Raw genomic sequence first — 10275 nt, forward strand, 5'->3', positions numbered from 1 at the left:
GGTGAGGCGGTGGCTGTGGCCGCGTGGCAGTGAACGGCGGCGACGAGCTCCGCTCGGTGGCTGCGTGCGGGAGAAACAGAGGAGGGGAGAGAGAGAGCAGCGAGTGAGGGGGAGGACCAGGGGGGCTCGGGCATCTCCAGGCGCGCGGTCGAGGACGGGGAACGAAGCAAGAGGTGGAAGCAGGAGGTGGCGTCCGCTGCGCGTGCGGGCGACACGCCTCTGCCAGTAGGCAGAGGTAGACGACGAGGAGGAGGAGGTGGGCTGGGCCAGCGAGCTGGGCCAGCTGGGCTGCCAGGTAAGCCAGGTGGGTTCTAGCTCTTTTCTATTTTTGTTTTTGTTTTCTAATTATTTGCCTCAGTTTTGAGCTTAGGAAAAATACCAAGGCATTTCCTAAAATCCTGAAAATATTCATGGACACTTTCTGAATTATTTCAGTGGCCCAAAAATAGTTCCAACATTATTTGAACATTTAAATTATTTATAGTATTTAAATGCCCAAAGTCAAATACAATAAGATTTAATTCAAAAATCCAGAATGGCCTAGAAATATGTGCATCATTTTTGGCAGAGGTTTTCACCTTTAACAAAAATCATGAACTTTTCCTTAGAGCATTTTGGGTTCATTGAAAAAGATTTTATTTTAACCTATTAGAATTTCATGTGGTGCTAGGGTCTGATCATCCCCATTTCAAATTTCAAACAATATAGACATGATCCATGGATGCTTATGAAACTAATTGCAATCAAATTCTAGGGCTGTGACAACCCACTACCTACTAATCTACCTCTTCAAGAGCTTCACGTAACTTACTCAACTATGCTAGAGCCCATAATAGCTTGTGGCTACACATGGAAGTTTCTAGCATGAATCATCTCGGTTCCCTTTGAGCCTGGGTGGCGGTCCATAGGAAGATCAAACGGGTACCCCGTGATTTCCAAAAAAATATAGACAACACTGGGTTCCCCAGGTGCCTCAATCCACCCAGTTGTTTGATTAAGTTGCCACCTTAAGTTGAACCATTAATTAACAATCTCACATCTGTCATGAATTTCACTCAAACCCAAACCACGTCTACGAGCATAGCATAGCAATATAAGCAGTACGTAGAAGTAACTCCCAAGGGTTTGAATATAACAGGGCAATAGGTTCTACCTCAGCAACTACTTCCCAACCCACAAGTTAATGACATCCTAATCATGCAATGTTTGAGGATTGGAACTGATGCATAAAAACTGGGTAATAATGGGATATGATCAAAGTGTTACTTGCCTTGCTGACGATCCGCGAATCCTAGAGACTCGTAGTAACACGCTTCACACTCCGGGAATTCTATCGCAAGCAAACAATAACATACATAAGTAACAAGCAACGATGCACAAGCAAAACTCAAATAAGAGAGGTTGACCAGAAAGTTCAACTTAAGAACACCGGTACGCAAAAAGAATCAAATCGAACGAAGCAACGAAAGTCAAATGGCGAAAGAAAACCACTTCGTTTACTAATCTGAACTTAGGTCAAATTTTACAGTAGCAAAAACTTGTTTGAGTTGATTAACCGGAAAGAGGGTTTCGAGACGAAACTCCAGGCGCTTGAATCGCCTGATTCCAATAAACGAGCGAAAAGATAAACAGAAATTAAGATCGGATTAGAAATCGCGATCAGAAAAATCACGGAATATATACGAGAAAAAGAAAAACAACAAACAGATTAACGAACAAACGTTCGTTATCTGGATCTAAACGAAGAACGTGTTCGTTAAAACGAACGAACGAGCGAATGCTCGCTAAATAAATAAACCGGAGAAAAACCGATCTATTTAAAAAAACGAAAACTAGGGTTTTGAAAAAGAAAAAAACCGAACGGTTTTTTTAAGAAAAACCGGCGGTTGGATCCGGCGGCTACCTCCGGCGAGGGCTTGGGCGGCGGCTCGCGGGGCGGCGGGGTGCGGCAGCGGCGGCGGCGGGGCTCAGCGGCGGCGGGAGGCGCGGCGCGTCTCGGGGCGGGGTGCGGGAGGCGGTGATGGTGGCGGTCGGGGGCTCGGGCGGCGCGTATATAAAGGAGGCGGAGTGGGGCGGCTTGGAGGAGGGGGCAAGGTGGCAGCGACGGAGTCCGGCTCGGGCTCTTCGTCCGAGGCGGCGGCGGCGGCGGCGCGCGCGCAGGAGGCGGCGGCTGGGCCGGCCTGGCTCGGCTGGGCCCTAGGCCCAGTCGGGCATGGGATTTTTTTATATATAATACCGCCGACAGAAGAAAAATCCTAGAAAAATAAATAAAAATATAAAAATGCCAAAACAAATTTTCACCGTCTAAATAAAATATTTAGGACGAGTTGAACATTTTCTTGGCCCTAAAATGCAATTTTGAAAACGTGCAATTTTTCTAATGCAAATAAAATCCGAATAAAACCAAATAAAATCCAATAAATGATTTTAATATTTTTCCTACAATATTTCAATTATTTTGGAGAAGTCATATTATCTCCACTCATTTGATTTAATATGAAATATTTTTCGGAGAGAAAAATTATTACAATCAAAATCCTCGTTTCATTATTTGATAAAAATCAAATATGAAAACCAGAAAATCCCCAACTCTCTCCGTGGGTCATTGAGTTGCTTAGGATTTCGAGGATTGCGGAACGGAAATGCAATAAATCATGATATGCATGGATGATCTATGTATAACATTCCAAATTGAAAATTTGGGATGTTACATTTGCTATGCTTAATGCTTGTCACTAGGGCCCGAGTGCCATGATTTCAGATCTGAACCTATTATGTTTTCATCAATATATGAGAGTTCTTGATCCTATCTTGCAAGTCTATAGTCACCTACTATGTGTTATGATCCGGCAACCCCGAAGTGATAATAATCAGGACCACTCCCGCTGATGACCGTAGTTTGAGGAGTTCATGTATTCACTATGTGCTAAGGCTTTGTTCCGGTACTCTATTAAAAGGAGGCCTTAATATTCCTTAGTTTCCATTAGGACCCCGCTGCCACGGGAGGGTAGGACAAAAGATGTCATGTAAGTTCTTTTCCATAAGCACGTATGACTATATTCGGAATACATGCCTACATTACATTGATGAATTGGAGCTAGTTCTGTGTCATCCTATGTTATGATTGTTACATGATGAACCGCATCCGGCATATTTCTCCATCACCGATCCAATGCCTACGAGCTTTTCATATATTGATTCTTCGCCTATTTACTTTTCCATTGGTACTGTTACAATCACTACAAAACACCAAAAATATTACTTTTGCTATAGTTACTTTTGTTACCATTAACATTACTATCATATTACTTTGCTACTAAACACTTTGCTGCAGATATTAAGTTTCCATGTGTGGTTGAATTGACAACTCAACTGCTAATACTTGAGAATATTCTTTGGCTCCCTTTGTGTCGAATCAATAAATTTGGGTTGAATACTCTACCCTCGAAAACTGTTGCGATCCCCTATACTTATGGGTTATCAATGTCACTCTTGATACATTGCACATCCTGGTACACCGCCGGAGGCACACATGTAGAGTCATATTTTTGTTCTAAGTATCGAGTTGTAATATTTGAGTTGTAAATAAATAGAAGTGTGGTGATCATCATTATTAGAGCATTGTTCCATGTGCGGAAAAAAGAGAAAGGCCAAATAAAAAAGAAGGCCCCAAAAAAGAGAAAAGAAATGAGAGAAAAAGAGAGAAGGGACAATGCTACTATCATTTTTCCACACTTGTGCTTCAAAGTAGCACCATGATCTTCATGATAGAGAGTCTCTTATTTTGTCACTTTCATATACTAGTGGGAAATTTCATTATAGAACTTGGCTTGTATATTCCGACGATGGGCTTCCTCAAATGCCCTAGATCTTCATGAGCAAGCAAGTTGGATGCACACCCACTCAGTTTCTTTTGTTGAGCTTTCATACATTTATAGCTCTAGTGCATCCGTTTCATGGCAATCACTACTCACTCACATTGATATCTATTGATGGGCATATCCATAGCCTATTGATACGCCTAGTTGATGTGAGACCATCTTCCTCCTTTTTGTCTTCTCCACAACCACCACTCTATTCCACCTATAGTGCTATGTCCATGGCTCAAGCTCATGTATTGCGTGAAAGTTGAAAAAGTTTGAGATTACTAAAGTATGAAACAATTGCTTGGCTTGTCATCGGGGTTGTGCATGATTTGAGTATTTTGTGTGACGAAGATGGAGCATGAGAAAACTATATGATTTTGTAGGGATGAACTTTTTTTGGCCATGTTATTTTGAGACGACATAATTACTTTGTTAGTATGCTTGAAGTATTATTATTTTTATGTCAATATTAAAGTTTTGTCTTGAATCTTTCGGATCTGAACATTCATGCCACAATAAAGAAAATTACATTGATAAATATGTTAGGTAGCATTCCACATCAAAAATTATGTTTTTATCATTTGCGTACTCGAGGACGAGCAGGAATTAAGCTTGGGGATGCTTGATACGTCTCCAACATATCTATAATTTTTTATTGTTCCATGCTATTATATTATCTGTTTTGAATGTTTAATGGGCTTTAATATGCTCTTTTATATTATTTTTGGGACTAACCTATTAACCAGAGGCCCAGTGCCAGTTTTTGTTTGTTTTGCCTATTTTAGTGTTTCGCGGAAAAGGAATACCAAACGGAATCCAAACGGAATGGAACCTTCGCGATGATCTTTCTTGGACCGAAGCAAACCAGGAGACTTGGAGTGGAAGTCTGGAACTCCGTGAGACGGCCACGAGATAGGAGGGCGCGCCCAGGGGGTAGGCATGCCCCCCACCCTTGTGGGCCACACGGAGCTCCACCGACGTACTTCTTTCGCCTATATATACTCTTATACCCTAGAAACATTAGGGGGAGCCATGAAACCACTTTTCCACCGCCGCAACCTTCTGTACCCGTGAGATCCCATCTTGGGGCCTTTTTCGGCGATCTGCCGCAGGGGGAATCGATCACGAAGGGCTTCTACATCAACAATATAGCCTCTCCGATGATGCGTGAGTAGTTTACCACAAACCTTCGGGTACATAGTTATTAGCTAGATGGCTTCTTATCTCTCTTTGATCTTCAATACAAAGTTCTCCTCGATGTTCCTAGAGATCTATTTGATGTAATACTCTTTTGCGGTGTGTTTGCCGAGATCCGATGAATTGTGGGTTTATGAACTTGATTATCTATGAATATTATTTGGTTCTTCTTTGAATTCTTATATGCATGATTTGATATCTTTGCAAGTCTCTTCGAATTATCTGTTTAGTTTGGCCTACTAGATTGGTCTTTCTTGCAATGGAAGAAGTGCTTAGCTTTGGGTTCAATCTTGCGGTGTCCTTTCCCAGTGACAGTAGGGGCAGCAAGGCACGTATTGTATTGTTGCCATCGAGGATAAAAAGATGGGGTTTATATTATATTGCTTGAGTTTATCCCTCCAGATCATGTCATCTTGCTTAAAGTGTTACTCTGTTCTTATGAACTTAATACTCTAGATGCATGCTGGATAGCGGTCATGTGTGGAGTAATAGTAGTAGATGCAGAATCGTTTCGATCTACTTGACACGGACGTGATGCATATATTCATGATCATTGCCTTAGATGTCTTCATAACTATGCGCTTTTCTATCAATTGCTCAGCAGTAATTTGTTCACCCATCGTAATACATGCTATCATGAGAGAAGCCACTAGTGAAACCTATAGCCCCCGGGTCTCTTTCTTATTATACTGCATCTCTTTTATTATCGCATCTCGTTTACTATTTTTCAATCTTTACTTTCCAATCTATACAACAAAATACCAAAAATATTTATCTTACTATCTCTATCAAATCTCACTTTCGCAAGTGACCATGAAGGGATTGACAACACATTTATCACATTGGTTGCGAGGTTCTTGATTGTTTGTGCAGGTATTAGGTGACTTGTGTGTTGTCTCCTACTGGATTGATACCTTGGTTCTCAAAAACTAAGGGAAATACTTACGCTACTTTGCTGCATCACCCTTTCCTCTTCATGGGAAAACCAACGCATGTTCAAGAGGTAGCACTATCGCTCGAGCCGGGCCAGGCTTTGGGCCTGGCCTGACCAAGCCCGATGCAGAAATCCCAGACCCGGGCCCGGCTCGGGCGTCGGGCCTAAAAATCAGGCCCAAGCCCGGCCCGTTAATGTAAAATCCCGCCGGGCCTCGGGCCAGGCCTCTTCATTAACTCGCAAATATGACCGGCTCACACCTGGCCTGGCCCTGCCCGGCCTTCGGGCTCAATATCTAGATCCAGGCCAGCCCATGAGGAGCATCGGGCCTGGCCGACCGGACCGGGCTACCCATGGCCAGGTATACTCTCAACACAAGGAGCACCATTTTTTCCAGATGTATTTTTTAATCCAAGCTGAGGATTCCCATTGGAGTTGAGGGGATTCTAGGATCAATAGTTAGGAGCGAGGTTACTGTTTCCTTTTCGCGTACAGAAGTGGAGGTTCCACTATGGTGCTACAGGTCACAATATTGGAGGATGCAATGATTTCAAGATTGGTTTGAAACTAAAGAAAAGAGGAGCGTAGTTAGAGTTGAGCCACCAGTGAAACTGATTCGAAAATGAGGATCCTGTCCTAACACAGGTAATACATCCAATAGCATTTCTCATTTCCCCTTTATTTAATTAATATCATGCATCATTTCCTATATATATTAAATTAATAGCAAGTTTCCTTATTAATATAGGAGCAAAATATGCAAATCATGGGTATGAGTCAACCAGAACATACTACATATGAAGCAGAGGTCATTTCTACATTGATTGCTGAGGTTTTTTTGTATGTGCTTTGTAGTGCCATTTTAGAAACATTTATCTATGCCACATGCATTGTTCAAATCCAATATTTAATATTCCAGACACAGTCAAGCCAGAGACCGAATGTATAGTCAAGCCAGAGACCAGCCCAATAGTTTTTTTTCTTTCTAAAAATGGCTAGCCCAGTTTTTTTTGTGATTTGTCAAGTAAGTCGCTTTGTCAGGCCTGTTGGGCTGCAAATCATTCAAGACGAGGAGAGCTTCATTCGGCTGGCCCAGAAAATGGCCTATCAATAATGAGAAATGAGCTGTACATTTTTAAAACACATCAAACCGACAATTAGTTTTAAATTTCTTTTTTTCATTTCGAGATTTGAAATTCCATTGATTTTTATGCTTGGACAATTTGTTGGATTTTATATTGATATAAATTTATTTTTAAAATCAGTTTGAATGTGACTCGAAACTTTGGGATTAAAAACAGTTTGGACCGCACCGAAATATGCAAAATTTCGTATAATTTTTTCACTGTGGCCACAATATGGGATGTAATGCTAACAAAAAGAATATGGGCTTCAAAAAAACTTTAAGAATTAGCAAATGGGCTGTAAATTATTAAAAATAATGGCAGATGAGATGTATGATGTTTTCCACAGATTTGAGGCTTTCTAAAAAAAGGTTGACGCACACGCAACGCCGTGCCAACCTAGTCAACACACGAGAGCGGTGGTTGTTGGATGTCCATCTAACTGTCGCCATGCCTCTTCAATCTCTGCTCTTACTGCTCCAGCCGCTCAAACAAGCGCCGACGGGACTGCCTGCTCCCTCCTCCCATGGCCGGCTGCGCTGTCGCGCTGGCCTCACCGCCCCGTCCTACTCCCATTTTGGCCTGGCCATCCCTCTACTCACCCACACCTGTTGTTATTCTCCAGCGACGGCAAAAGAACCAGTAAACCCTCGTACTCCCCTCCGCGTGGGAAACAACTGCCGAGTCTTCCCTGGCTCTGTGTCGTTCCCTCCCTAGGCCTCATTGCCATCCACCGCCCTGGTGCTCTCGGCACGGTGTGGTCAACGTGATCAACGAACGACATCCATCGAAAATGGACTGTACTTGGAGAGGCTGACAGCTAGGTCCACGGCTGCACGCAAGGAAATGCCTCCTTATTACGCGCAAAATAATGATTCCTCCACCTGATAACTAGGACCCACCGGAAGGGCCTCTGTATTTCACGAAAAAAACGTTCTCCCCGCTGACAGCTCGGACCCACCAGCTATCACTACTAGGGAAATGCTTATACACAGGAGCTTAGTAGTAGCGCTTTTTATAAGAAAACGCTGCTACTAAATAACGGTAGCGCTTGTCACTGAAAAGCGCTAGTACTATTCATGTAGCAGTAGCGCTTGTGTTATAAAAACGCTACTACTATAGTTGCCAACGGTTGCATGGCAGTGTAGGTATACTAGTAGCGATGGTATTTAAAAAGTGCTACTGCTACTGCATATAGAATAGCGATGTCTTCTGACAAGCGCTACTGCTAAATAGCAGTTGCATTTAGTAGTAGTGCTTATCTGTAAAAAGCGCTACGACTATGCTTACCTTATCCACAACCGGCGCCCCGCGCATGTCCCTCACTCGCTCCCTCACACACTCACTCGCCGCACACCCGTCGCCGCAGTCGCCTGCCGTCGCCGCCGACTCCCCCAAGGTATCTCCCTCCTCCTCTCGCCGCCCTCCCATACCTCCCTCCATCCTCCTCTCGCCGCCCTCCTCTCTCCCTCTTCCCATGGCCCTCCTCTCTCCTCCCTCTTCGTCGGCAGCCCCCTCCGATCCTCCTCCTCCCTCTCCGGCAGACCCCTCCTCCTCCTCCCTCCTCCTCCTTCCTCCTCCTCCTGGCCTCCTCCCACCTCCTCCTCCCCCTTTCCGTAAATAGGTTTTAGTTTTTGTTAAATGTAGGTTTTTGTTTTTAGTAAATGTAGGTTTTTAGTATATTTAGTTTTTAGAAAATTTGAATAAGTAATTTTAAAAGAATAAGTAAATGTAGGTCTTTTGAATAGAATATGAAATTTTTAGAAATTTTGAATAAGTAAATTTGAATAGAATAAAATATGAAATTGAAAAAGATAAGTAAATGTAGGTCTTTTGAATAGAATAGGGAATTTTTTAGAAATTTTGAATAAGTAAATTTGAATAGAATAATTTAATGTAGCTTATGGAGTTTCACTAAGTCCTAAGATAACGATAACAATGTTTTTGTTTATATTTTGTTTTTGCGGAAATCAAGGAGCCCCTGCATCATCCCGGCCGTCGTCCCTATCACCGACCCCCTCCGACCTCGATCAAGGTGAGCGCAGCCACCCCATGTTGTTAATTTAATTTAGGTATTTTAGGTGTTTAATCTTAGAATAATGTAGTATGAACCCTAGTTTTGATCGAATTATGTTCAAAATGTAGGTTCTTAATTAGGTGTAGTTAATAGAATTTAGGTGTTTTAGGTGTCACATTTGTTGTTATTTCTTTAGTTAAAGCAATTATTCCCACATCGACGTCGACAATGCCTATCCCGCATCCTCGTCGTCGACTCGGCGGAGCAGGCCTGGGCTTGGTGAGGATCCATGTCCGGGACTGGGCTCCGCTGGGCTGGTACTGGGAGGTGCTACCTTCCGGGGGCGCAGCTTGGTGAGGAGCCAGCCCGTCGTTGACCCAAACCTTCTTTGGTGGCGGTCGCGTGGGCCAGTGATGGTGCGGAGGCTTGAGGACCCCGCGGAGGTGGTACGTCACCGTGTCAGCGAGGAGGACGAGCACGTCCGTCGCTACATGGTTGCGTTGGAGGGCAGGTTCTCCAATACCTGGGAGGTTCTTCAGGGATCTCACTGAAGCTGTGATCCTGTGATGGTTCCTTCTCTTTGGGTGTCCAGCACCCGCGCCAATACGCGTCGTTCGCTACGGTTTTAGCTGTATTAGTGATGTTATATGTATGATACTATTCGAGATCTATTAGTGATAATATTCGACGATGTAGGAACGAAAGAGATGATATAGTTTTGCTTATTGAATGAATGCTAATTTGAATACTAATTTATTTTACGATTTGGTTTTGCTTATTGAATGCTCAAATTGGAAAACTACTCCATCAAGTTTGAATGATCATATGATGTAGATATAAACATGTATATGTTGTGTTGCTCAAATAGGATATGTGCTTGCCCAAGTGGCCGGCCATGTTTGCAGGTTACACCTCCTATAGTGGCCTATGTTTTGCCGGAGTGTTGATTAATTTCCGTTCCGACAAATTTCAAGCGCTTGATATGTCCTTTTTTAGCAAAGGTCATGCCGGATTATTTCGTGAATTCTGGCATGACTTGTGCTAGAATATGTAGGAAATATTGAGTGGCCTGGATTTTCTAGAAAAATAATTAAACGACATTTCGGTTTAAAGACTTTAAGTCTGTCGAGGCTCCAT

The sequence above is a fragment of the Triticum urartu genome, chromosome 2A (genome assembly GCF_056163025.1).
Source record: "Triticum urartu cultivar PI428250 chromosome 2A, HENAU_Tu73, whole genome shotgun sequence".
Classification (NCBI taxonomy): domain Eukaryota; kingdom Viridiplantae; phylum Streptophyta; class Magnoliopsida; order Poales; family Poaceae; genus Triticum; species Triticum urartu.